This window comes from Hyla sarda, chromosome 10, assembly GCF_029499605.1.
Source record: "Hyla sarda isolate aHylSar1 chromosome 10, aHylSar1.hap1, whole genome shotgun sequence".
In the NCBI taxonomy this organism is placed as follows: domain Eukaryota; kingdom Metazoa; phylum Chordata; class Amphibia; order Anura; family Hylidae; genus Hyla; species Hyla sarda.
Genome location: NC_079198.1, coordinates 104709302 through 104736531, shown reverse-complemented (window position 1 = coordinate 104736531; position 27230 = coordinate 104709302). Strand labels below are relative to the sequence as shown.

The following is a 27230-nucleotide window of genomic DNA, read 5'->3' as shown; positions in this document are numbered from 1 at the left end:
ATGAGCCACCGAAATCGAATCAAGTTATGTCTGAGAGAATATTTACCAGTGCTCCCAGCACCACCTTCTCCAGCAGTCAGACCTGCGAAAGAGTACTTCCCAGGCGAAGGAATCCACCCATCTATGGATTTCCCCATGTTTTCTCCAAATCAGCCTGCGATCTTCTGTGTCTCACCAACCCCGGGGCTGGTTCAACCCACTCTAGTCTCTACACCAGTCCCCGTCTTGTCATCATTGCCTCCAGCCTATACACCAGTCTCTAGAGTACCAACTCTGTCTCCAGCCTCTGCAGCGCAGATGGCAGCGACTCTGGGTCCTGTCAGTTCTGAATTACTACCAGCTCCTGAGTTCACTGAGGATGAACCAGCTGCGGCTTTGGAAGTCCCAAGAGCTCCCGAAATCTCAAGAATTCATGATTTCCCCGAGGTGGTGTTCCATAGATCCCAAAAGTCTACTCAAGGACAATTACCTGCCAGATATAGGGAATAATTATAATGCCTTATACAAAGTTGTCAGTGTAACACATAGTCTAATTTAGTCAGTCTACATAATGTAGTATATAATCTAGTCAAAATGCTAGTTAGGACTGTATCTAACGTATATTACCAGTCCATAATGTCAAAACATATTTCCTGTCCCCATGTACAGGGTTCCCTTGCAACTTAAGTAAAGCACTTTGAGAGACAGAAATGCTATATATAAATGTAACAATGGTATATTGTATAAAAACATGTATAGAGTTCTGGGGAGAAGTGGTAAGTACCAAGGGGCCCAGTAGCTAAGGCATCAGGTAGAGAGCCTCAGGCAGCCTGATCCAACGCAAGTGCTCATCTCAGTTCTTTTTATGCAGACCTGTGAAGGACATTCGACAATAATGCCCCAGGAACTGTCAGTCTAGGCCCCAGTGGCCACTTCCAGTCTTCTGCCCTGCAGGACAGGGTGCCGAGGATGGCTGTGTTTAAGAGGGGGAGTTTGTGGTGGCCCAGTACGGGAGTTGTTACCTGTACCCTTGCTGCCCTGTCAGGCAGCCTCCCTGCAGTGACCCCTGGGCCCCCCCTGCATCTGTTCTACTGTAATTGTATATTATCCCCATGTTATGTATATAAGAATGTTGTATCTTTAAGAAAGGTTAACATAGACCCTATATCCCTCCTTAACATTGACCTGAAGATTTGGGCCAAACTTGTAGCAGTCAGACTTAGTAAAGTCCTACCAAAACCAACTAACCCAAACCAGACAGGTTTTGTAAAGGGGAGGGAGGGGAGACATAACATTATTAGAGTCTTACATGCTATCCAATATGCACATGATTCCAACACCCCAATGTTTTTACTAGGTACTGATTCCGAAAAGGCTTTTGATAGGGTAGCATGGGATTTTATGGGATTTTATGGAACATACGTTGATCAAATTCAATCTCCCTCCGTAATTGATATCTGCGATTTTTTTCCCTCTACACCACCCCGTATGCCCGTGTCAAGGTCAATGGTATTCTCTCTCTGCCTTTCCTGATCATGAACGAGACACGTCAAGGATTCCTCCTTTCACCGGCCTTATTTATCTTGTCAGTGGAAACGCTTCTTCAGAGCTGAGGAAGAGCAGAGCAGAGCAGGACACTGAGATTTCCGGCTTGAAAGTAGGCTCTCATGTTCACCTGACCTCTGCATTCGCAGATGATATTCTGCTCTTACTAACAAACCCAAATTGGTCCTTACCGGGGGTTCACCTGGTCCTGTTGATGCTTGGCGAGGTGTCGAACTTCAAGGTAAATTTTCCGAAATCGGAGATACTGAACATCTCTATGCCTGTTCGTGTGACCACAGAATAAAAAGAAACTTGCCCCCTTTATATGGCCATCAGTCTCCATGAAATACTTGGGGATACAACTACCCAGAGAACTCTCAATGCTATACGATTCCAAATATGCCCCTCTCTTAAAGAAATTAGCGGACACACTCCATTCTCATGATCTACCCTACCTTTCATGGATGGGCCATAAGAACCTTTTACAGACATATGTCCTCCCTCTGTGTCTCTACACTTTGTCCCTAATTCCTATCCATCTCCCCAAACCCTTTTTCCTTAAGATCAGATATCTTTTCTCTGCTTTTCTATGGAGAAAGGGTAAACCGCAACTAACGCACTCTCTGCTGATTTGTAAAAAAACACTTTGGGGGTCTGGGACTTCTGGATATGGAGCAGTACTACAGGGCCACCCACTTAAAACGTTTGGTAGAACTGTCATTGGGTAAAGGTATCCTCCAGGGACCGGATTTAGAAATGACCCAACTGAGCGATAATAACACAAGCTTATTGTGGCTCTCCTGGAAAAAAGATGTTGCCTCTTTGAGAAATCCACTCCTATTGGGCACCCTGCTGGTTAAATGTTATCGATTTCCTCCCACTCAAGACCCTCAAATAATTTCCCCTGTAACACCTGCTTCCATAATCCCTCAGGCGCTGAATACACCAATTGATAACTTCAACCCAATCTGGCCCCAACTAGCCTCAACCACCCTTGTGAACCTCTTTATGAAACATGGTCTACCCGATGTTGATGCACTCCGGTCTCTGGTGGGTTCTCACCCTTCTGCTGCACTCCATGCCTATACTGCGAGACAAACATGCCTCACATTTCTGGAAAAATTATCGATTGCCAACTCCCTTTCATGACTAGAAGAACTATATGTCAATAGTCCTAACTCTAAACTGAAGCTCTCAGTATTTTACAACCACTTGAGACAGGGTACTACCCCTTTTTCCTCCCCTATATCTACTTTCCTGGATGACCTCCGCCTCCATATGCTCCAGTGTTCTCACGGCTTCTCTCGCTGCATCAAACTACAAGAAAATCACTTCAAATTGCTGACGAGATTGTACAAAACTCCAGAAACTCTTTTCCGCTTTGTCTTATCTATTAACAATATGTGTTGGAGGTGCAGCGAGGCAGGGGGTACATTCGTGCACATCTGGTGGACGTGTCCTGCTATCCAACCATTCTGGAAGGAAGTAGAAGACACTTAATTCTGTCTGCAAATGTTCAATTTCTCTCTCCATGGAAATTGTTGCTTTGGCACTACCTATCCCCTCCCTCAGACCCTCAACACAGTCTCTACCTACCCACATGATAGCCGCTGCTAAGACACTTATCCCGCTGCATTGGAGACAGAAAAATCGACCCTCTAAAGACCAATGGATAAAGAAACGAAATCATATATATGTGGTATGGAAGAATTAACCAGCTGGCATTCACTTACTCACGACAAATTTGTAGATTTATGGGGCCCATGGCTTTCTTAGAAACACTCCCCTCCTGCATGACATGACAGATCTAAGCTTATGGTTTTGGTCCTGTGATGTTTGCCCCTGGAAACAGCGCTTGACCCTGCCAGAACATACCCAGTCCCACTCACTGAAACCTCCCCCCACCTGTAGCTCCTTTTGTAGGTGGAGCTCTTAGGTCTTCTAACCGTTACGCAATAATTGACATATACCGACTATATCCCACGGAACAAGCACTTTGTTTCCTTTTTCTGTATCATGACAGTAGACTCTGTTGTTTTTATGTTTTCTCTAATTTTGCAGTTATTCCTTGTTTTCGTTTCTGTTTACTGCAATGTGTAACTCTTCATTGTTCCTAACAAACTATTCTCTTTGCCAAATGTTTTCCACTCATGCCGATCCCGCTGCTTTTTGGCATCGGAACTGTCTTATACATTGCGTTCCCACTGTTTTTCATGATTGTTCTAATGTTATTTACGTTAATAAAAACAGATTTGTGAAAAAAAAGAAAGGTTAACATGTGATCACCAGTTGTCATGTGAGTTATCATGTGATCATTACCCAGGAGGTATCAGTGACCAGGTGACTTAAGGATGACCAATGGGATCCCACTAGAGCCTCCCCCATAATAGCCCTGGGAGGAGTCTCTTCTCTCTCTTAGTTCCTTAGTCTTTGCTGAGGAGCAGTCGAGCCTAAGAGTCTGTCTGAAGTCATAGGAGCCTCAAGTCAAGTCTGCAGCCACCAGTCTACATGTAAGCTACAGTCACAGCATTGTCAGTCACAAGTCAGTCAAGTCAGTCACTGTCATCTATTGTCAAGTCAACGTGGCCTGCACTACATTGTCCAAAACCACTGCAAGTCCCAGCAAGCCCTTAAAGGGGTACTCCACTGGAAAACATTTTCATCTAAATCAGCTGGTGTCAGAAAGGTAAACAGATTTGTAAATTACTTCTATTAAAAAATCTTAATCCTTAAAGTACTTATCAGCTGCTTATTGCTCCAGAGAAAGTTCTTTAGTTTTTTAATTTCTTTTCTGTCTGACCACAGTGCTTTCTGCTGACACTTCTGACCATTTCAGGAACTGTCTGTAGCAGGATAGGTTTGCTATGGAGATTTTTCTCCTACTTTGGACAGTTCCTAAAATAGACAGAGGTGTCAGCAGAGAGCACTGTGGTCAGACAGAAAGGAAGCTCAAAAAGAAAAGAACTTCCTCTGTAGTATACAGGAGCTGATAAGTACTGGAAGAATTAAGATTTTTTAATAGAAGTAATTTACAAATCTGTTTACATTTCTGACACAAGTTGATTTAAAAGAAAATGTTTTCCAGTGGCGTACCCCTTTAAGGTCTCTAAAGTCACTGGTCACCTCCGTGGGCCTGGCTATACTGTATAGACTGTACCATCTGTCACTCAGTAAAGCTATTGTATCTGTAACTTGGCGTCTGAGTCATTATTGCCCCCGTGCTTATGCTTAGCCCAGGATACAGCGGTATACCTTCGGGTGGTATTGAGGATAAACCACGCCCTGGCGTCACGAACACAAGGGGTTAATGCCATCTGCCCCTAGGGTAAGTCCATCTGCCCTTCATCACACCCGATACCACAATATTATAGGATAATCCTTAGTAAACAATGATGCACATTTGATTATTATTTATAGATATAAAAATATCACTTTTTCATCACCAAGAGCGTAACAGTATCATCCTGACTATGGGGAGTTAAATTCAGTCAAAACTAGAATTTTTCTATGATTTTCATTGTGGCTGACTCTGGGACTTCGCTCCTTTGTGCTTTCAGTGCCGTGCCAATAGAGAAGGGAAATCCCTGATTCATCACTGGGATCTCCTACGCAATAGAGTCTTCCTGTTACAGCGCCACCTTGTGGTACAGCACATGTGTAGCTGATATTCTGATCTGCTACACAGCATCAAAGTGTTAACAGTTGCAGTGTTAATACGAAAAGTAAATGAATAATTTCTGTCGCAAGATTGTAAGTTAAAAATGCCAACACCCCGTATAGATTTATTAACCCCTTACAGACAATGTCCAAACAAATTGTCACATACACATCTGGTGTCCTTACCACCAGGCGCAGCATCCGGTGATCAGAAATCATTACATTTTATCATTTTTTTCAATGAATTTCCTCAACATGTTTGGGGTACGTTTACACGCTCATATTTTGCTGCAGTTTTTTTCACTTTAAATTTTGCTACCCATTGAAGTCAATGGGTAGCAAAACCAACTGCAGAAAATCTGCAGCAAAATAGGCACGTGTGAACGTACCCTTATGGTGCAAATTGTTGCATCACATTTGAGACACATTAATTCCCATCAAAATAATAATTACGTGTGCTGAATTCGGCTATTTCAGGTTCTCCTTAGTAGGCGTGGCTTAGTGGGGGAAGGGTGTGTGGCTTTAATGCATCATTTGAGTCAGGAAATGTTCCACAATGTTGGTATGAAACAGTGGTCTCAAAGTGTGGCCCTCTAGATGTTACAAAACTTCAACTCCCAGCATGCCCGGACAGCCAACGGCTGTCCGGGCATGCTGGGAGTTGAAGTTTTGCAACATCTGGAGGGCCACACTTTGAGACCACTGGTATGAAACAATGGTGAAAAGTAAGTCTAAAGATTCTCCAAACATTGTACAAGGTACTGTGAAAATTTGGAGAATGCTAAGACTGTCTACACAATGGGGGAGATTTATCAAAACCTGTGCAAAGGAAGAGTGGTGCAGTTGCCCATATAACGAAATAACGATATAACAATATTTGCTTCAATGTTTGTGTTCCATTCACACATAAAAAAATGGCCTACATACAAGCTAGAACTTGTGGAAGTCATTGATGATTGTCCCAGGGGACCAGAGGATAACACAATAGGTTTTGGCAGGGAAATGGTTGTAGGGGTTGTCCGAATAAATATTTTCTAGTTAAAAGAGGTCAGAGGGTAAGGGGTTAATAAAATAAATATGGGGGTGTTTTTTTAGAGTCTGGGACAGGGAGCCTGGTCAGGGCTGAGGGTAATCTGAATGACGCAAAGTACAGTGATATTCTTAATGAAACCTTATCCACAATGCTCTGGACCTCAGACTCAACTTAAAGGAGTAGTCCAGTGGTGACCCAGTGGTGAACAACTTATCCCCTATCCTAAGGATAGGGTATAAATTGCAGATCGCGGGGGGTCCGACAGCTGGGGCCCCCTGCGATCTCCTGTATGGAGCCCCGACAGCCCGCGGGAAGGGGGCGTGTCGACCTCCGCACGAAGCGGCAGCCGACATGCCCCCTCAATACAACTCTATGGCAGAGCCGAAGCGCTGCCTTCGACAATCTCCGGCTCTGCCATATAGATGTATTGAGGGGGCGTGTCGGCCGCCGCTTCGTGCGGGGGTCGACACCCGCTATCTGGCCGGAGAGCCTGGCCCCCGTACAAAGAGATCGCAGGGGGCCCCAGCGGTCGGACCCCCCGCGATCTCAAACTTATCCACTATCCTTAGGATAGGGGATAAGTTTTTCACCACTGGACTACCCCTTTAAGATTCACCCTCCAACAAGACAATGACCCTAAGCACACAGCCAAGACAACACAGGAGCGTTTTAGGGACAAGTCTGTGAATGTCCTTGACAGGCCCAGACAGAACCCTGATTGGAAACCAATTGGGCATCTCTGGAGAGACCTGAAAATGGCTGCCACCAATGGTCCCCATCCAACCTGACAGAACTTTAGAGGATCGGCAGAAAAAAATGGCCGAAAATCACCAAATCCAGGTGTTTAAACCTTGTGGCCTCATCCCCAAGAAGACTGAAGACTGTAATCATCACTAAAGGGGCTTCAACTAAGTCCTACATTTTCTTTTATTTTACCACAAGTCTGCAACCTATCAAAGTGTTAAAAAAAAATAAAAATGCTCTCTAGACTTCCTGAATGGGCTGTAAAATAAATAGTTAAATGGGCACTGTCAGAATCAAAAACCTTATACGTGTTGTACATCTTGGCAAAACAATAACCTTTCTAATATGGCAAACAGAGGAAAGATCGGGGCGGCACCACGGGTGGGACGCAAAAACAAGAAGCTAATGACTAAATCCAGAGCAGAGACTGGCACCATACAAAAAACGATAATGAGGGGTGCACAATGCCATGAAAAAAAGTATGAAACAATCAAAAATACAATAGAAAAAGGGCATAAATGACACTCACCTCTAAAATGTAAATCTTTATTTCAATCCATTTTTTTTTTATAAGCCATGTTTTCTATAAAAAGGAGATTCATTTTTTATGACATATATCAGAAAGGTTATATCCGCTATTCTCCGCCAGGGTAGAACGAAAAAACGCGCCGGCCGTAACCGGGCAAGCACGAGGCAAAGGAGCCGTTTCAATGTCTTCCCGCTTCTTCCGGCCTTTCCGTCCTACTCTGCCGGAAAATAGCTGATTTTAATGGATTGAAATAAAGATTTACATTTTAGAGGTGAGTGCCATTTATGCCCTTTTTCTATTGTATTTTTGAACCTTTCTGAAATACTTCATTAAAAAAATGTATCTCCTTTTTACAGAAATCATGGCGTATATATAAAAAAAAAAAAAGACCACTAGGGGTCCCCATACCATCCAGAACATAATCCTGATCAATAATCCTAAATTGAAAGTCCAGAAACTAAGGGCAGAACTAGCACTCCTCTGTGCTCACTCCTGTCCTATCAGACTGCAGCATGAAAACCAAGAGGAGGGGGTTACAGAGCAGCCTGCAGTTATTGGATAAAGAGACCCAGCACAGCACAGCAGGCTCGGGGAGGAAGCGAATTCACAGAGAGTAAGGGCGGGCTCAGTGTTTTGCCTCAGACACGCCCCTTCCTGAGCACTGGATGTCAGAATGAGTGAGCAGCAAAACAGAGGGATTTGTCAGCCAAATACTGAAGCTAGACACAGATAAATAAAGACTTGAAAATCATGTCCTAGTGTGTAACCTACATAAGCTTTATTTTTATTTATTTTTTCTGTAACACTGTTTGGTGAGCTCTAGAGACGAGCGAATTTACAGTAAATTCGATTCGTCACGAACTTCTCGGCTCGGCAGTTGATGACTTATCCTGCATAAATTAGTTTAGCCTTCAGGTGCTCCGGTGGGCTGGAAAAGGTGGATACAGTCCTAGGAGACTCTTTCCTAGGACTGTATCCACCTTTTCCAGCCCACCGGAGCACCGGAAAGCTGAACTAATTAATGCAGGATAAGTCATCAACTGCCGAGCCGAGAAGTTCGTGACGAATCGAATTTACTGTAAATTCGCTCATCTCTAGTGAGCTCATATGTATGACAGTCACCATGTGATCTGGCTAACCTTGTTTTAACATTAAATCTGAATTTCAAATCGGTGTGTTATAGCAGTTGTCGCCAAACTGTGGACCTCCAGCTGTTGCAAAACTACAACTCCCAGCATGCCCGGACAGCCAACGGCTGTCCGGGCATGCTGGGAGTTGTAGTTTTGCAACAGCTGGAGGTCCACAGTTTAAAAACGACTGTGTCATAGCGTTATCTATAGGTATAGTTCTACGTCTTCCTTTGCAGTCAGTCTTCCTCGTGTCTCTCTGCAGTTGCTCAGCAGGGGATGAATAGCACAGAGTGCTGCATCCATGGCTGCAACCTCGCCGACACAATGCAGCACTGCACAGGTAGCAAGGGTTATTGCGGAGAGACCAGGGCTCCGGCTGTCAATCATCCATGGATTATGTCTTGGCAGAAATGCTGGAAACATCCGAATGTTTTCTGTAAACAAAGAGCTGCGCGGCTGAGCACATCCTCCAGCAGACGCCATTCACAAATGACTTAATGTGACACACCTGCACAGGCAGAAGCCTCTGTTTAACTAGAGACTAGAAAAGCAGAGATGGAACACACAGCGGGCCGACAGATTGCAGAGACGGAGCCGCCACACCGGCGAAGAAGCCTTGAAGGAGCGCAGGCAGGTGTTCAATATAGACCCCGTTGTGAATGCCCCCTCTACTCCATATTACATGCGGACCAGTAACCGCAAGACGTACTATCCGTGTAACAAGATGTGGTGGCCCAGTACAGGAGTTATACCCCTGTACTCTTGCTGCCCTGTCAGACAGCCTCTCTGCAGTGTCCCCTGGGCCCCCGACACCTGCCCCCTTATGTATATATATTTTCTGCCATATGTTATACTGTAAAATGTATATAAGAGTGTTATTGCTTTAAGAAACGTTAAAGGACAGCTGTAGTGTAACACTTTTATCTATTCCTGTACCCGGGCCTCAAAAATAAACAAAATAAACTTATACATACCTTCCTACGAGCCCCCGTCGGTCCGGCACAGGCCTCACGGTTCGGCAGTGCTGACCTCATTCCACTTTCTGGGGACGGGGACGCCGCAGAGCTGGCGGCGTATCACCGGCCGCAGCAATGTCCCGCCCCGGCCTGCGATAGGCTGAGCCCACTGTCATGTAAGAAGCCGGCCAGAGCTCCTTACATGACAGTGGTCTCAGCCTATCACAGGTCGGGGCGGGACATCGCTGCAGCTGGTGATACGCCGACGGCTCTGCGGCGTCCCCGTCCCCAGGAAGTGGAATGAGGTCAGCACTGCCGGACCATGAGGCCTTTGCCGGACCGACGGGGGCTTGTCGGAAGGTATGTATAAGTTTATTTTGTTTATTTTTGAGGCCCGGGCACGGGCATATATAAAAGTGTTCCACTACAGTTGTCCTTTAACATGTGATCACCAGTTGTCATGTGAGTGTAACCCCGTGAGGTATCAGTGACCGTGTGACCTAAGTGTGACCTATGAGACCCCTCCTAGTCTCCCCCATATAAGCCATGGGTGGAGCTTGCTTGCTCTCTTTTGCTCTTGAGTTCAAGTTAAGTCTTTGCTGAGGTCCAGTGCAGTCAAGTCCTAGAGTGTGTCTGGAGTCCATAGGAAGCCTCAAGTCCGTCCTCCAGTCACAAGCCTTCGAGTTTACAAGTAAGCTACAGTCACAGCTTAGTCAGTCAGTCTCAAGTCAAGTCAGTCACTGTCATCTATTGTCAAGTCAGAGTGGCCTGCACTAAAACTGTCCAAATCTACTGCAGGCACTTAAGGTCTCTGAAGTCACTGGTCACCTCCGTGGGCCCTGGTTGAACTGTATAGACTGTTCCATCTGTCACTCAGTAAAGCTACCATTGTCCGTAACTTGGCGTCTGAGTCATTATTGCCCCCGTACCTAGCCCAGGATCCAGCGGTATACCTTCGGGTGGTATTGAGGATAAACCACGCCCTGGCGTCACGAATACAAGGGGTTAATGCCATCTAGGGCAGTGCTTCTCAATTCTTTACTGTCATGCCCCCCCCCCCTAGGAAGAAGAAAAATTTAGCGCCCCCGCGCGACTGTAAATAGTATCATTTGTCCTGTACACTGACAACAAGCAGGGCTCTGTACACTGACAACAAGCAGGGCACTGTACACTGACAACAAGCGGGGCTCTGTACACTGACAACAAGCGGGGCTCTGTGCACTGACAACAAGCGGGGCTCTGTACAGTGACAACAAGCGGGGCTCTGTACACTGACAACAAGCAGGGCTCTGTACACTGACAACAAGCGGGGCTCTGTACACTGACAACAAGCGGGGCTCTGTACACTGACAACAAGCGGGGCTCTGTACACTGACAACAAGCGGGGCTCTGTACACTGACAACAAGCGGGGCTCTGTACACTGACAACAAGCGGGGCTCTGTACACTGACAACAAGCAGGGCTCTTTACATGGAGGACAAGCAGGGATCTGTACCTGAGGACAAGCAGGGCCTGTACGAGAGAGAGCAGGGCGGCGGGCGCACTGCTCGGTGGCCTCACATCTGAATGTAGCAGCGCGCCACGCCGGAGTTCAAAGCGCCTCTCCCAGGCAGCCACACTGACAACCCAGGGCCGTAAGTAAGATCCAGCCGTAGAGTTGCTAGGCAACCGACGCCGCGTGGGACGCCGCTTGCGAGTGAGTCGGGCCCCCCTTTACGGAGCCTAGGGCAGTGCTTCTCAAATAGTGGGGCGCGCCCCCCAGGGGGGGTCGCGCCCCACTATTTGAGAAGCACTGCCCTAGGGTAACAACATCTGCCCTGCATCACACCCTCTACCACAAAGAGACAACACCTCCAGAGAAGGCATTCACTGCAGGGATCTATGTGTGTGACGCCTGCTGTCCATAAAGAAAAAAATAAAATAAATGTCATTCAGGTTTTTCCGGTTTTTAGCCACAGTTTTTTTTATTTAGTTTTTTTTGGTGCTCCGTGAATATTTTTTTTTATATGCAAATGTTGTACTGTTTTTGTACAATAGCGGAAATTACTTGGTTCCTTTCTTCCTAGAGGTCTATGGTAAAAAAATAAATAAAAAAAAAACAGGTGAAAAAACACCACACCCTAGAACAGCACACTAGCTTGTACACCAATTATACATACTAAGGGTAAGGTCACGCAGGGCGCATCCGCAGCCTATTTGACTCTGCGGATGCACCGGCAGCTGTCACAAGAGCAACCTCCCTGCTGTGACCTGGTAGCTCCTGGTGGGAGAATTATCAAAACCTGTCCAGAGCAACTTTTCCTCTGGACGGGTTTTGATAAATCTCCCTCCTGCTGGAGTCCAGATTTTTAGCTGATTTTTTGTTGTAGTACAAGCGCAGAGGGAAATCCGCCACAGATACGAGTGGACAAATAGAGCTGCAGCAGGCCAGGTAGCTACTGTCGGCGCATGTGCAGGGTGTAATACACTGCGGATGCGTTCTGTGTGACCCTACACTAAATCAGTGTTTCCCAATCAATGTGCCCCCAGCTGTTGCACAACTATCACTACCAGCATGCCCCTACATGCTGGGAGTGGTAGTTTTGCAACAGCTGGAGGCCCACTGGTTAAGAAACACTGCCATAGAACCTGATTTTTTTTTTTTAATTAGCTATTGACCTCTCCCCCAAATTTTTTTTCCTGTTGACATGTTGCAGTAGCATTTTTTTACCCCCAAAAAATTACTTGTGTTAAAGCAGTTTTGGGCTACCATCAGACACACGCGCTTTTTTGGCCTGAAGGAAATGGACCCCTCATTTTTCTCATTCCTTTATAATTTTTAAATAGTGCGCATTAAGAATTTTACATTTTATCCCCTGCATTTTTTTCCATTACAAGTCATGTGTTTCTTTTATCATGTGTTTCTTTCATCTTTTAAGTGTTAGATCGCAGGGGTCTGACCGCTGAGGCCCCCCGCGATCACCCGAACGGCGCCCCGGCTTCCTGCATGAAACGCGCATTTTCAACCACGTCACGAAGCGGCGGCTGACACGCTCCTTCAATGCAGTTCCATGGCAGAGCCGGAGATTGCCGAATGCAGCACTCCGGCTCTCCCATAGAGCTGCATGGAGGGCGCGTGTCAGCCGCCGCTTCGTGACGTGGTTGAAAATGCTCGTTTCATGCAGAAAGCCGGGGCGCCGTTCGGGAGATCGCGGGGGGCCTCAGGGGTCTGATCCGCCATGATCTAACACTTATCCCCTACATCCCGGAGTTATCCTTTAAGGCTAGGTTTCCACACAGGTTTTTTTCTGGCTTTTTCTTTTTTTTAAACTGCCACTGCAATTTCTGAGCCAAAGCCAGAAGTGTATTCAAAAGGAATAGGACATATAAAGGAAGGATTTCTGCTGGATCCACTTCTGGCTTTTACTAGCCAGAAAAAAAAACACATGGAAACCTAGCCAAAAGCTTATACTTTTATTTTTTCATCTAAAACAGTGCCCACACAGTATAGACGGGCAAAGTTCTGACGAGTTTTGGTCCTAGCTGAGTCAGATCCATGTCTGTCCATACTGTGTGGACACTGTTTTAAAATGAAGAATTAAAAGTATACGTTTTTTTGGGACTTATCTGCTGGAACATCCGTGTTTGTTGTTGCTTATAGAAGTCTACGAAAAAAGGAAAACAGAATTTTTTGAAAAAAATAAAAATAACAGAGAATGCTGTCTAAAAACGTCTCTGAAGATTGAAAAAAAATGCAAAAAATGACTTTCAGCAAACATCTAGCCTCAGCGTTTTTGGCCCCCCAAATGTTACACTTGTCTGTTGGTAATATTCATAGACAATCTCATCTGCACCTTCTACATAGGGTTAAAAAAACACCTAAGTTCCCTTTTTTATATTGGGTTATGTGCCAATTCACTGTGCCCTAGATGCAAAATACAGCCAGCTGAATTAATGCAATAGGAACATTTTGGAAGGAAGTGACAGATACCAAACATTTTGTCTTTTCAGTTCAGAACACCCTTTCACCCTTTGTATTCGGGGCTATGTAAAGGATTTAGCGACCACTGTGCCAGGCAGAATAGTGGTGGCCAGGATGGTATATATGCAAAGTAAAAGCACAGCACAGGCTACAAGAGTATATGCCAACTAGCCGAGATTTTTATTAATAACATAAATTTGCTTCTAAAATCTAAGAAGCGATCTGGTTGGTTGCTATGGACCACTGGTCTGCTTTTCCTCTTTCCCAAGGTGTCTGCCAAATGGGATCTCTGGTGTTCACCTGAAATTTGTGTAGAAGCCTGGAAGTAAGTGTTCAATTTCCCTGCAGCACCCCCACAGGAACAATGAAGAATTACACAGTGCCTATTTAAATCAATGAGTTATTTAACTTCTGCGCAATGGGGGACAGGATAAGTCTTCCAGATGTTGTAACCTCTATTTCCTTTGGCTAGGATTTAAGGATCCGGTAAATCAAGATCCCTCTATTAAATCCAAGAGTTGGGTATATGCAGATGAGACAAGTCACCCAATCTAAGGTATATGCAGATGAGACAAGTCACCCAATCTAAGGTATATGCAGATGAGACAAGTCACCCAATCTAAGGTATATGCAGATGAGACAAGTCCTTTAAATGGCTCTTTGTACTTACCAGGGTAGATTGAAATATGAGGTGTACTGGTCAGGTAAACATTTTTAAGGTTTCCTTTTGTGTACTCTCCCATAGAAGGTAAGGGATGGCAGCCAAGGACTTTTATGTCTATATACTTTTTATAGACATTCTGTAGAGGAGTGTGCAGTGTCTACTTGGGCATATTAAACATATTAAACGCTTCTCGGCCTTTTGGCTAAGATCAAGTGTAGTATCTGTTCTTATCAGTTTTTCATGCCGGTGTACCGTAACGCCGGTATGGGGCTGGTGGGGATGGGTGCTGCATGGAGGATGCAGGTGTACCAGGGCTTTCCGGGGCTGGTTCTGAGGAATCAGCTCGACGGCTGCCCCGATGTGACCTGTTCCCTCCGGGTCTCGCCATGAGGCTGAGAGGGTCTAGAGCCGAGGTACTTTTGTGCCTCGGGGAGTGGTGACCCCGAGGTGCCGAAACTCACTGGGAGAATAGACTCACTGAGTTGAAGCACGGGCACCATAATCTCTTCACCTTGTGGCACTCACCTCTTGGTTCCCGGCCTTCTGGCTAGGAACAGAGAAATTTTTATAGATCCGGCCGGATGTCCGGGCAGTATATCTGCACACATTCACTTATTTATTTCTTTTTTGTCTCACTGTGTCACTTTTTGCGTGTTGTGTGTTCACAGGATTTGTCAGGATGTGGTAGCCCTTCTGGGTGTCCCTCCTGGCGGTCTAGGGGAGGTGTGTGTGGCCATTAGGTTCCGCACCTCCCTGCAAACACCCCGGGTACTCCTGCTTTGGCAGGGTACCTACCGTAATCGGCTCTGCGGGCAGATACCTTGGCTAACGCCAAGGGGGATGCCGGGAGCATTTGTGGTCCCCTAGTAGCTTCGGCGAAAAGGGACATCGAACCTGGAACCTCGCAGGTACCTTTTGGTCCGGAGGCGAAGGGTAAGGTTTGTTGGGGGGCCTCTCTCCTATCGGAGAAGGGCTTGCGATAGACCGCATCCTTTGTGCACGTTTTTTTTAGTGTAACACGTTTGCACTTTTTCTTGCACTTTGGGTGAATCGAAAGCACGTTCCTCGGCTTTAAAAAAAAAAAAAGAAAAAATATTAAACATTTGAGGGATGGGGGAGTTGGTGTCTCTTTTGAACCTTGATAAACAAAATGTTCCATAAAAACATGCTATATGAAGAAAGAAATGGGTTGAGGAGCGGTGAGCTCTTCCCTTTACAAAGGCCGCAGTCCAGTGCAGAATGTATCAACGCCGGCACTGTATACGGCCTGTCTCCTAAGAGATATGATCATTAGTGTTGCTCGCGAATATTCGCAATTCAAATATTATTCGCGAATATCGCATATTCGCGAATTCGCGAATTTCGCGAATATAGCGCTATATATTCGTAATTACGAATATTCGTTTTTTTTTTTTTTTTTTTTTTTTTTTTTTTCTTCACAGTACACATCACAGTGATCATCCCTCTCTGCTTCCAGCTTGTGTGGTGTAAAGAAGGCTGTAATACTACTGTGTGAGACTGGCGTGCGAAAATTCGCATATGCATAAATTCGCAAATGCGAAAATTAGCATATGCTAATTTTCGCATATGCAAATTTACGCGCGTGTTAATTTTGTGTATGCCAATATTCACCTATGTTAATTTTCGCATACGTGAATATTCGCATATGCGAAAATAAAACGAGAATATAATGAATATGCGAATATTCGCGAATATATGACGAATATTCGTCCATATATTCGCGAATATTCGCGAATTCGAATATGGCCTATGCCGCTCAACACTAATGATCATGCCCCTGCCTGCGGTATGAGTGTTACCCTTAGAGAGGACAATGCTCCAGAAGGTAATGCATAATGTACCGTATCTTTCGCCGTATAAGACGCACTTTTTCTTCCCCAAAACTGGGGGGGAAAAGTCGGTGCGTCTTATACGGCGAATACATCCCTATGGCGGCGGTCCCTGCGGCCATCAACGGCCGGGACCCGCGGCTAATACAGGACATCACCAATCACGGTGATGCCCTGTATTAACCCTTCAGACGCGGCGATCAAAGCTGACCGCCCCGTCTGAAGGGAAAGTGACACTAACCCGGCTGTTCAGCCGGGCTGTTCGGGACTGCCGCGATTTTACCGCGGCGGTCCCGAACAGCCCGACTGAATAGCCGGGTTAGTGCTTAGAGGACACCGGGAGGGACCTTACCTGCCTCCTCTGTGTCTTCTCCGTTCAGGGATCCTCTGTATGGCCGGCGTTCTCCTTCCTCGTCATCACGTCGTCGTGTACGTGCGTTGGCGTGCGTAACGACGTGATGACGGCGATGGAGAGCGAGGATACCCGGCCGGCAGCAGAGACGTTCAGCAGCAGGTCGGCAGGGACACGGCGACAGCGATGGAGCGACATCCAGGGCAGCGGTGACGGGTCCGGAGCGGCGGGGACACGTGAGTATTACCTCCTATGCAGTGGTCTTCAATCTGCAGACCTCCAGATGTTGCAAAACTACAACTCCCAGCATGCCCGGACAGCCAACGGCTGTCCGGGCATGCTGGGAGTTGTAGTTTTGCAACATCTGGAGGTCCGCAGGTTGAAGACCACTGTTGGGTTCAAAATCTTAAATTTTTTTAGATTTTGCACCTAAAAATAGGGTGCGTGTTATACGCCGGTGCATCCTATAGGGCGAAAAATACGGTAATTGTAATGGGACAGACAGTCCCTATGCTGCAGCAGTCATGTTACCATGGACACCAAACTAAACATTAAGGGGGGAATTCATCACATAACTTACGCACACTCTTTTCCATGGTGTAAGTGTTTCTTACGTGTGACACATTTATAATTTGGTTGATAAATTTGGCTCACATAAGCAAAAACCAAGAAATGACTTCAGAACACCACTTTGTAACACCACCTCTTCTCTTTGCTCTAAAGCCCAATTTTTTACAAAAATGTACAATGTATTTGTGTTTATTTTAAAAAAAAATTAACACTTCTTTCCGCCCTAAGTGTACTGACCCATTTTTTGTATAATTTTTTTTTTCTCATTTCAGTTCCATGTATGCAAAGGACTACTTCAGACTACGGTGACTAGCATTTTTTTTTGTTCAATATTAATAAAATGGTCAACGCAGGCTTGTGGGGAAGTGTTTTTGGAATAAAAATGTTTTAAACGTTTGGTGTTTTTCTTTTTTTTTTTTTAGTTTTCTTAACAGGGTTAGCAGTGGAATCTGGAATAGATGTAATCCATTACTAAGCCAGGGCTTAGCGTTAGCCACAAAAACAGCTAGCATTACCCCCAATTATTACCCTAGTACTCACCGCCACAGTGGTGCCGGGAAGAGTCGGTACCAACAGGCCCAGAGCGTCACAAATGGTGCACCTGGGCCTAGGCGGTAACAGGCTGACGTTATTTAGGCTGGGGATGAAAATACGGGGAACCACACACATTTTTTGCATAAATAATTAAATAATAAAAAATTAAAAACGCATTGGGTTCCCCGTATTTTCATTCCCAGCATATTACCAACCAAGCAGCAAGAGCCTGACATTACCAGAGTGGGCGAGGACCACTGTTGCTGGCTCTCCCAGCCTAAATAATGCCAGCCTGTTACCGCCTAGGCCCAGGATTGCCATTTTTGACGCTCCGGGCCTGTTGGTACCGGCTCTTCCTGGCACTGGTGTTGGGTACCAGTGTAATAATCTGTTTTTGTGGCTAATGCTAAGCCCAGCTTAGTAATGGATTCCGTCTATTAGACAGCTTCCACTACTAATCCTGTTATGAAACTTAAAAAAAAAAAAACTTTTACATTTTTTTTATTCCAAACAACACTCCCCCACAAGCCCTTGTTAACCATTTTATTAATAAAAAAAACAAAAAAAAAAACGCTGGTCGTCGATGTAATCTACAGAATCCGAAGAAGTCCTCTGCATACACGGATCTGAAATGAGAAGAAAGAAACATGGAAAATATGTCAATACAATTATGGTGCCTCCAGCAGTTGCAAAATTACAAGCCTGTCCCATGACAAGAGTTGTAATTTAGCATCAGCGAGCCTCCAGTTTAGCAACAGCTGGAGGCATCCTGTTCTTAAACTACAACTCCCATCATGGGAGTTGTAGTCTAGCAACAGCCAGGGAAGCATGCTTATCTCCCACTGCCTGGCCGCATGACTACAGCTCCCAGCATGTCCTCACTGTAAGGGCATGCTGGGAGTTGTAGTCTTACAACAGTAGGTGGTAATGCGGGCAGCCAGTGATCGATGCGGGCGGTCAGCCGGTGTTAGATGTAGGCAGGACTTTACGCTACTTTTTGTAAGCCAAGTTTTTTTTTGTGTGTAGATTTGCAACTTTTTAACCACTTGCAACTTTTTTGCGGCTTTTTAACAAAAGTCACAGTTAGTAAATCCCTGCCTACAGCTAAGCAAAAAACAGAACTCGTGTAAAACAGCTGGATTGGGAGAAATCGTGCACGCCAGCGTACCACTAAAAGTCGCACAAAAGTCGCACGTGCAACTTTTTTGCGACAAATATACACCAAAAATCCAGTGGAAATCCCTTGATGAATTCCCCCCTAAGACTCCACTTGAAGCCGACAATGAGAGATTTTAACTAAACCTCCCAGCTGCCGAGCTGTCCAAGAAAATATCTGTGATTCTATATAGTAGAGGAGACACTTTTAAAATGGACTCACCCTTAAATGAATTATCCAGCTATAGAAAATTTCTTCCAAAAACAGCACCACACCTGTCCACAGGTTGTGTGTGGTATTACAGCTTGGCTCCATTCAGTTCAATAGAACTGAGCTGCAATACCCCACCCAACCTGAGGACAGCTGTGGAGCTCTTTTTTTTTTTTTAACAAATCTGCTCTGTTTTTCCAATCCTTGATAACTTCTTTATACCAAATGATTTGCAAGATTTGTTTACTTATGCTAATGCCAATAAGGTTTTGGTCGCACTGTGTTTGGGGCATGTGCTAGATGTGTGTGTTTGGGGTGTGTCACTGGGCAAAGAGACCCTGATTTACTATTGTGTTCCAAACAAAAAAAAATCTGTAAGCCTTATACCAGACAGAAAAAATGAGCCATTCTCCATTGCAGATTACAATGTGGGTGGAGGTAATCTGCATAATATAGTCAATAATGTTCCCTAATATGGTGCCAGGGGGAAGGGAAGGGAAAAGGGAAGGAAAAGGAAAGGGAGGGAAGGGCCATTAGTCCTAATATAAGGCTTGTTATATGTGGGTGTTAATTGTCCTGAATATTAGTTGTATAGAGACAGGAAATAAAACCAGTTCAGCAAGAACTAATACTGAAGAATGATATTAATCAGAACTGTCATATGTCCTTCTCTTGGGCACCTCTGAAGACTTAAAGGGGTATTCCAGGATTTTTTTTTATTTGACTATGCTACAGGGGCTGTAAAGTTAGTGTAGTTCATAATATAGTGTCTGTACCTGTGTGTGATGGTTTTCTCACAATTCTTATGTGATTTTCACCCCAATATCTATTTTTATCAGCATACAAAATGACTGTTGTCTCAGATTTTTTCCAGGTTGCAATACGGCCGAGACCTGACTCACTAGTCAGCTGATGACAGGGAGCCTGTCTGCTTCAATGGGTGGAGTGATCGCTTGGTGGGAGAGGGATCAATCTGCAACTAATGCAACAGCTGTAGGCACCCTGATTGAAAACCACTGGTCTTTTTAATGGATGCAGCTCATTTATGTTTCAATGGGTGGGGTGGCTGATGTGTGGGAAGGTGGAAAATGGAATTATGGGATTTGTAAGCAAAAGAAGAAAACTCAAACAGGAAATACCAGTTCACAAAAAACTAGCCACAGTGTTATGGTAATATCACAACATAGCCATTTAGCCCCAAGACAAGCGCAGATCCTTCCTAAGCATGTCCAGTACTGTTTGCCAGGTACCTACTAAAATCACCTTATGGTGGAGAACCCCTTTTACATATTGCCCACACCAGAGCTGTCCAAACTTTTCATGTTGGGGACACTCCTTTTCAGACATGCATAGTTTTGTGACGCACTCCTCGTCATACCTCCAGTTGCATATATCATGTTGTGTGTCCTAGATGCGACATCAGGGCCGTCACTTGTAGTGTTGAGCAGCATAGGCCATATTCGAATTCGCGATATTTCGCGAATATATGGCCGAATATTTGTCATATATTCGCTAAATTCGCATATTTGTAATATTCGTGTTTTTTTTGCATATGTGAAAATTCGCATATGTGAACATTTATGAACTTTATAGCAAGTATTGTTACTTGATAGAAGCAGCAGAAGGGAGGGATCAATATTCGCGAATATTCGCATATGCGAATATTCGCCCAACGGTCTCACACAGTAGTATTAGAGCCTTCTTTAGACCACACAAGCTGGAAGCAGAGAGGGATGATCACTGTGATGTGCTGAATATTCGTAATTTCGAATATATAGTGCTATATTTGCGAATATTCGCGAATTCGCGAATATGCGACATTCGCCAAAAAAATTTGAATTGCGAATATTCGCCAGCAACACTAGTCACTTGTCACAAGTCCTGGTAGCTGACACTGCTCCCTGATTTTAAGTGGCCACAATGCAGACTGCCAGTGCAAGATCAAGCATCACAGGATGTGGCCTCTTAAAGGACACCTGCAGCGGGAGTACTAAAACAAAAAGTTTACCTAATCTCTTAGCTCTTTGAAAGACCTTTCCAACTATACCTCATTTGTCCAAATCGGTCCAGCCGTTCTCCGGTAATTACCACCCGAAGCAGTAAGCAGCCATGTCATATAGACTACATTTCCAATGACTTGCTGTTCTTGTAAGCTGCTGCCCTGCCTCTCCTCTCCCCCAAGGAAATTATAATAAAGTGACGCCCACAACCAGTGGCATACCAAGGGGGGGCGGGGGGGGCACTCTCAAGGGGGGTGCCAGGGGCGGACTGACCCGCCGCCGCTGCTGCTGAGGTCCGGGACGCTCGTCCCAGATCCCCAGCAGACAGTGCAACATTCTCCTGTATGCGCGATACACGCACATACAGGAGAAGGTGTCCCCTCTGTGTGAGCCGCATCTGCAGCTTACACAGAGGAGACGTGACCTCCGCCCCATGCAGCACGCAGTACAGGCACCGGTGACGTCACTCATCCGGCGCCTGTACTGTGGAGGGGAGAAGACGCGGGCCCTGCAGCTGAAGAGATCGCTGCGTGTGATATCAGGTGAGCATCCTTTTTTTATTTTATTTTTTAACCCTGCCTATACCTATAGGGAAGGGGGGGGGGTGCTCTGCATATACTTATAGGGAAGGGGGGAGAGGGAATGTGTGCTCTGCATATACCTATAGGGAAAGGGGGGAGGGGGGGTGCTCTCATATACCTATAGGGAAGGGGGGAGAGGGGGGGCTCTGCATATACCTATAGGGAAGGGGGAGAGGGGGGGTGCTCTGCATATAACTATAGGGAAGGGGGGGGAGGGGGGGGTGCTCTGCATATATTTATAGGGAAGGGGGGAGAGGGGGTGTGTGCTCTGCATATACCTATAGGGAAGGGGGGGAGCTCTGCATATACCTATAGGGAAGGGGGGAGAGGGGGGTGCTCTGCATATACCTATAGGGAAGGAGGGAGAGGGGGGTGCTCTGCATATACCTATAGTGAAGGGGGGAGAGGGGGGGCTCTGCATATACCTATAGGGGAGGGGGGTGCTCTGCATATACCTATAGGGAAGGGGGGAGAGGGGGGTGCTCTGCATATACCTATAGGGAAGGGGGGGAGAGGGGGGTGCTCTGCATATACCTATAGGGAAGGGGGAGATGGGGGGTGCTCTGCATATACCTATGGCGAAGGGGGGAGCTCTGCATATACCTATAGGGAAGGGGGGAGAGGGGGGGTGCTCTGCATAAACCTGTAGGGAAGGGGGGGTCAATGCTACAAGCATTAGGGGACCAGGGAGCAACTTCCAGTGGCGGCATAGCGGCGAAACGGGGCAATCCAGGTAATTGAAGCCACTTAGTAATATGTATAACTTCTAATTTAATGACATTTGAGCTTAACTTGTTTGGCGCTACAGATGTCCTTTAAGAACAGTGACCAGCTGCTGCGGAACAAAATAGTCCTGCAACCCCCCTGGGGACTGCCACCAACACATTAATGTGTCATGTCAATCAGTTTGGAAAGCGCTGGCCTACACTTCAACTCTTCACAGTGGTTTAGACAATATTGATGGTCTTGGGGTCAATACTATGACTGCTTTCTTGTGAATATTTCAGGTTAAAGAATTTTTGCTAATTTTAAACATAAATCTGGCACACATCCATTTATCTTTCTCGCCCATTCATTCCAAGTTACCTTGAAGTATACGCCAGAATGGTATTTTATTTATTAGAGGTAGTCATAATACCCAGCAATGCTAATGACATAGATCAATGTGAGCAGAAACCTGCTCGGCTTTCATACATGTATTGATCTGATATTTAAATAGTATAAAGCTTCTATTTGCCTTTAATGTATATTTTTCAGCGTAGATCAGGCGCTGTTTGCGGCTGAACTCTCTAACCTCTTGAGTGTATGTACTAGATTTACTATTGAAAGGAACAATGACTTAGCGGTTAAGGTCCTTGGAAATGTAAAGACATTAAACACCATCTGGAACCAAAAGGTTAATTCCTTGGGGCCACATAACTCTGGAAGACTGCACTGAAAATGAATTAACAAAAATATGTGGGTTTACATTGCCTGGGCATGTAGGTACACACCCTATGGCGACAACAAGGGTTGTCGCATAAAAGCAACCTCTTTCTACTGTATATGCCCTTAAAGGAGTACTCCGGATATAAAAATTCATTTCCTATCCTAAGGATTGGGGCTGAGTGTCAGATCATGGGGGCTCTGACCACTGGGACCCCCCAGGATCTCCTGCCTGATGAGACGGCTTTCCTCCTGACTGGGGCATGCCTACATGCCCCCTCCATGCATCTCTATTGGAGAGCAGGAGCAACGCACTCAGGTATCTCTGGCGCTCTCTCTGTGACATGTCAAAAGTTATTTAAATGATGTTACTCTTTAAGGGTGGTGTCATACATTCCAGTTATTTGCAATAATGCCACTGCTGTTTTTGAGACAGAAGTGGATCCAGTAGAAAGGAGAATTATAATTCCTTCCTTTTATATTTGCCATTTCTTTTTAAAATGCCTTAGGGCTTTTCAGAGATGAAACTGTGGTGGGCCCAGTACAAGAGTTGAACCCCTGTACCCTTACTGCCCTGTCAGACAGCCTCCATACAGTGACCCCTGGGCCCCCCTGCACCTGTTCCTTTGTATATCTGCTTCTATGCTTGTTATATAGAGTATTGTATATAAAATGTGTTATGCTTTTAAGACCTGTTGTCATGTGATTGTAACCCAGTGAGGAACCAGTGACCATGTGACCTAAGGGTGACCTATGGGACCCCACCAGAGTCTCCCCCATATAAGCCCTGGGTGGAGCCTCCTCTCTCTCTTTAAGTCTTTGCTGAGTTGCAGTGAGGTCAAGTCCTAGGTGTGTGTCTGGAGTCCTAAAGAGGCCTAAAGGCTACCACGCATCCACGGAACCTAAAGTCCAGTACCCCACAGGTCAAGTCAATGCCTGGTAAGCTACAAATGGGGTGAAGTCTGTCATAGTCTGCCATAGTTAAGTCATTCCAAGTCAATCTGTCCTCAGTCAGCGTGGCTCTGCAGCAAATTGTCCCAGTCCACCATAAGTCCCAGCAAGCCCTGAGGTCTCTGAAGTCACTGGTCACCTCCTTGGGCCCAGCCAAGCTGTATAGACTGTTACACCTGTAACAAGCTGTCGTTGCTCCATAACTTGGTATCAGAGTCATTATTTGCCCCCGTGCCTAGCCCAGGATCCAGCTGTATACCTTTGGGTGGTGTAGAGGATAAACCTGGCGTCACGAACACAAGGGGTTAATACCATCTGCCCTAGGTTAATTCCATCTGCCCTCATCATACCCTCACCACAAAAATAATTCCTAAAGGTAAGAAAATGACAAAAAAATCACTAAACTTCCATTACTGACCTGATAGATCTCATGGTTGTAGGTGACTGTCTATACTCTCATGCCATCTCTGGGGTTCACATAGACAGCAATGCATTTCTGAGTGGATCTTTTGGCGATCCACTCAGAAATGCATTGCCGGCTATAGGGACAGCAATGCTGTCTGCGCAGTCCTAGCACCACCTGCGGGATCTATGGCGGAAATTCCGTCCAGAGATTCCGTAGTGTGAACCTGGCATTAGGAGATAAAGAAGAAGGATAAGAGAAGAAGGGAGTGAAGAGTTAAAGAAGAGGAGAGGAAGAGAGAAGGGAGGGAGTGTCGTAACAGGGTGTGATGCAAATGGCAGATGGAATTACCCTAGGGGAAGATGGCATTAACCCCTTGTATTCGTGACACCAGGGCGTGGCTTATGGATACCACCCGAAGGTATATCGCTTGATCCTGGGCGAGGCACGGGGGCAATAATGATGACTCCGACGCCAAGTTACAGACAATGGTAGCTTTACTGAGGGTAGACAGATTGTATTGTCTATACAGTTCAGCCAGGGCCCACGGAAGTGACCAGTGACTCAGTGACCGTAAGGGCTTGCTGGGACTTGTAGTAGATAGGGTCAATTTAATGCAGGCCCTGCTGACTTGACAAATAGTGACTGATGACTGACAATACTGAGACTGTGTCTTGCTTGTAGCTGCTTGTGGCTGCAGACTGGACTTGAGGCTTCCTATGACTCTGGACACTCTCTAAGACTTGACTTGACCTCAGCAAAGACTTGTAAGGAAAGAGAGAGAGTGAGCTCCTCCCAGGGCTTATATGGGGAGACTAGCAAGGAGCTCATAGGTCACCCCTGGGATCACCTGGTCAATGGTACCTCCTGGGTAATAATCACATGGTACATTTCTTAAAGCAACAACACATCATATATTATAATACATAGCAAAACATGTATACATGGGGGGGGGAAACAAGTACAAGGGAGCCCAGGGGACACTGAAGGGAGGCTGCCGGACAAGGAAACAAGGGTACAGGGTAACACCTCCCATACTGGGCCACATGAGGATATAAAAAAGAGAAGGTGAGGAAGAGAGAAGAGAAAGAGAGGAGAGCGAAGAAATAAAGAAGGAGAGGAGTTCCGAATATTGGAGGATGATGAGCTAAGACTCGGCAGCAGCCAGGACCCTGTAACATCCAGCCCCTACCTCAAACTATTCACATCTATCAGGAATTAGGAAGGGGGCCCTTTGAAAAGTAAGTTTAATAGCTTATTATTTTCTGTTAAAGGGACCATAAGACTAATGCTTATTGCCTTCTGCAGCGGTGCTCATTGAAAGCTATTGTTCCCTGCTATTAGCTATATAATGCTCATCATTAGACTAATGGTAAAATTCCCAGCCCCCATAATAATTTGATTATATTGCATCTCTCCAGTGCTGAGAGCCCCTAGTAACATCTATGTCCATATGTGACTGATATCCACAGCTCCTTCTATATATGTTACTTGGCTTACTTTATGCCAAAATTGTGTGCTAAAACACTGGTACATTTATAATGTGCATTAGCATATTTTAAGTCTTCCCCCTATTTTATAAAGCCACAACCCGCTTTTCTAAAAAGCCACATCACACTCCTTGACAAGTGAGGCATTTTACTATGGTTTTCGGTGCATTCTGCATAATAATGTTGCAGTAAATCTGCATTAGATTTACTCAGCTGTAGGGTCTGAGATGCTTCCTGACTGACCGTCCTCTCAGACCACCCATCTTTATCAGGCAGTAGAACAGCAGACAGAAATCCTGGGAGATACATTTTGCACAAAATAAATGCATAAGTATTTCCCCTATTTGTGCCAATAACTATTTTCCATTTACTGTCTTTCAGATGGTCCCGACCTAAACAACTTTATGGCTGTCAAATTTATCAACAGAACAGGGATCAATGCAGTCACTTCACGGATACTCCTGATGGTCCAAGGCGCCCGTTCCTATACCACCTGTATTCTGCACAGCAGTCTCTGGACCAAGCCCATTTCATCACTGGTGAGATCCATAAGAATGTGCAGCTACCCAGCAGAGATAGCATGTGGCCTCCAGTTCATCCATCAGTAAGGACAACATCCCCACAACTATCTTCTTGTAATGTTGTAAATAATATACCCATCTGTACCAGAGTCCTGAATTATTCCTAGTTTTGTGGTGGTACAACCCTTAACCCTATCACCATGGCCTGCCTTAAAGGGGTACTCTGCCTCCAGACATCTTATCCCCTATCCAAAGGGACCCCGCGATCTCAGCTACAGCACCCCATACATCTGGTGCACAGAGTGAACTTAGCTCTGTGCCGGATGACTGACGATGTAGGGTGGAGGCTCGTGACGTCATGGCCACGCCTCCTCAATGCAAGTCTATGGAAGGTCTTTCCATAGACTTGCATTGAGGGGGAGTGGTGGGGACATCTTGAGGGGTGTGGCCGTGACCTCGCGAGCCTCTGGCGCTGCACCTGACACTCTAAATGAACACCGGGTCCAGCAGGGACCCCCGCGATCAGACATCTTATCCCCTTTCCTTTGAATAGGGGATAAGATGTCTAGGGTTGGAGTACCCCTTTAACAGATTTACTGTTCTCTTTTCCTTACTTCATGTTTCTTATTCCTTTGCAGAGCTATAAAATCAGGGAACATCATGCTGGATGGAGACGGACACATCCGCATAATAAACCTGGGGCTTGCCTCTTATGGCATCTCCTCCCCCAACAAGATCAGTGGAGTGACGGGCACATTCCTATACTCGGCCCTGAGGTGGTTTTGTATGAGGATTATGACACAGCAGTTGACTGGTGGAGCCTGAGGATTGTTGTGTCCTGGATGTCAGCAGAATCCTCCCCATTTTACTTCAGCCATGTCATAAAAATGTCTTACAAATCCATCACAGGAGACAAGCCTCAGATTCCATCTTGGCTAAATGCTGACTTATAAGATCTGATAGAAGAACTGCTGTGGCTTGTTGTGTCT

At 45.7% G+C, this 27230-nt stretch overlaps 1 protein-coding gene and 1 pseudogene across 3 annotated transcripts in view; one reads left to right on the top strand and one right to left on the bottom strand.

Moving 5' to 3' along the window:
* Positions 1 to 27230, bottom strand: part of TMEM240 (transmembrane protein 240) — a 92267-nt gene that overhangs the window by 26261 nt on the left and 38776 nt on the right. The gene's annotated exons all lie outside the window — the stretch shown is intronic.
* On the top strand, positions 14381 to 14490 carry LOC130294770 (U2 spliceosomal RNA; annotated as a pseudogene).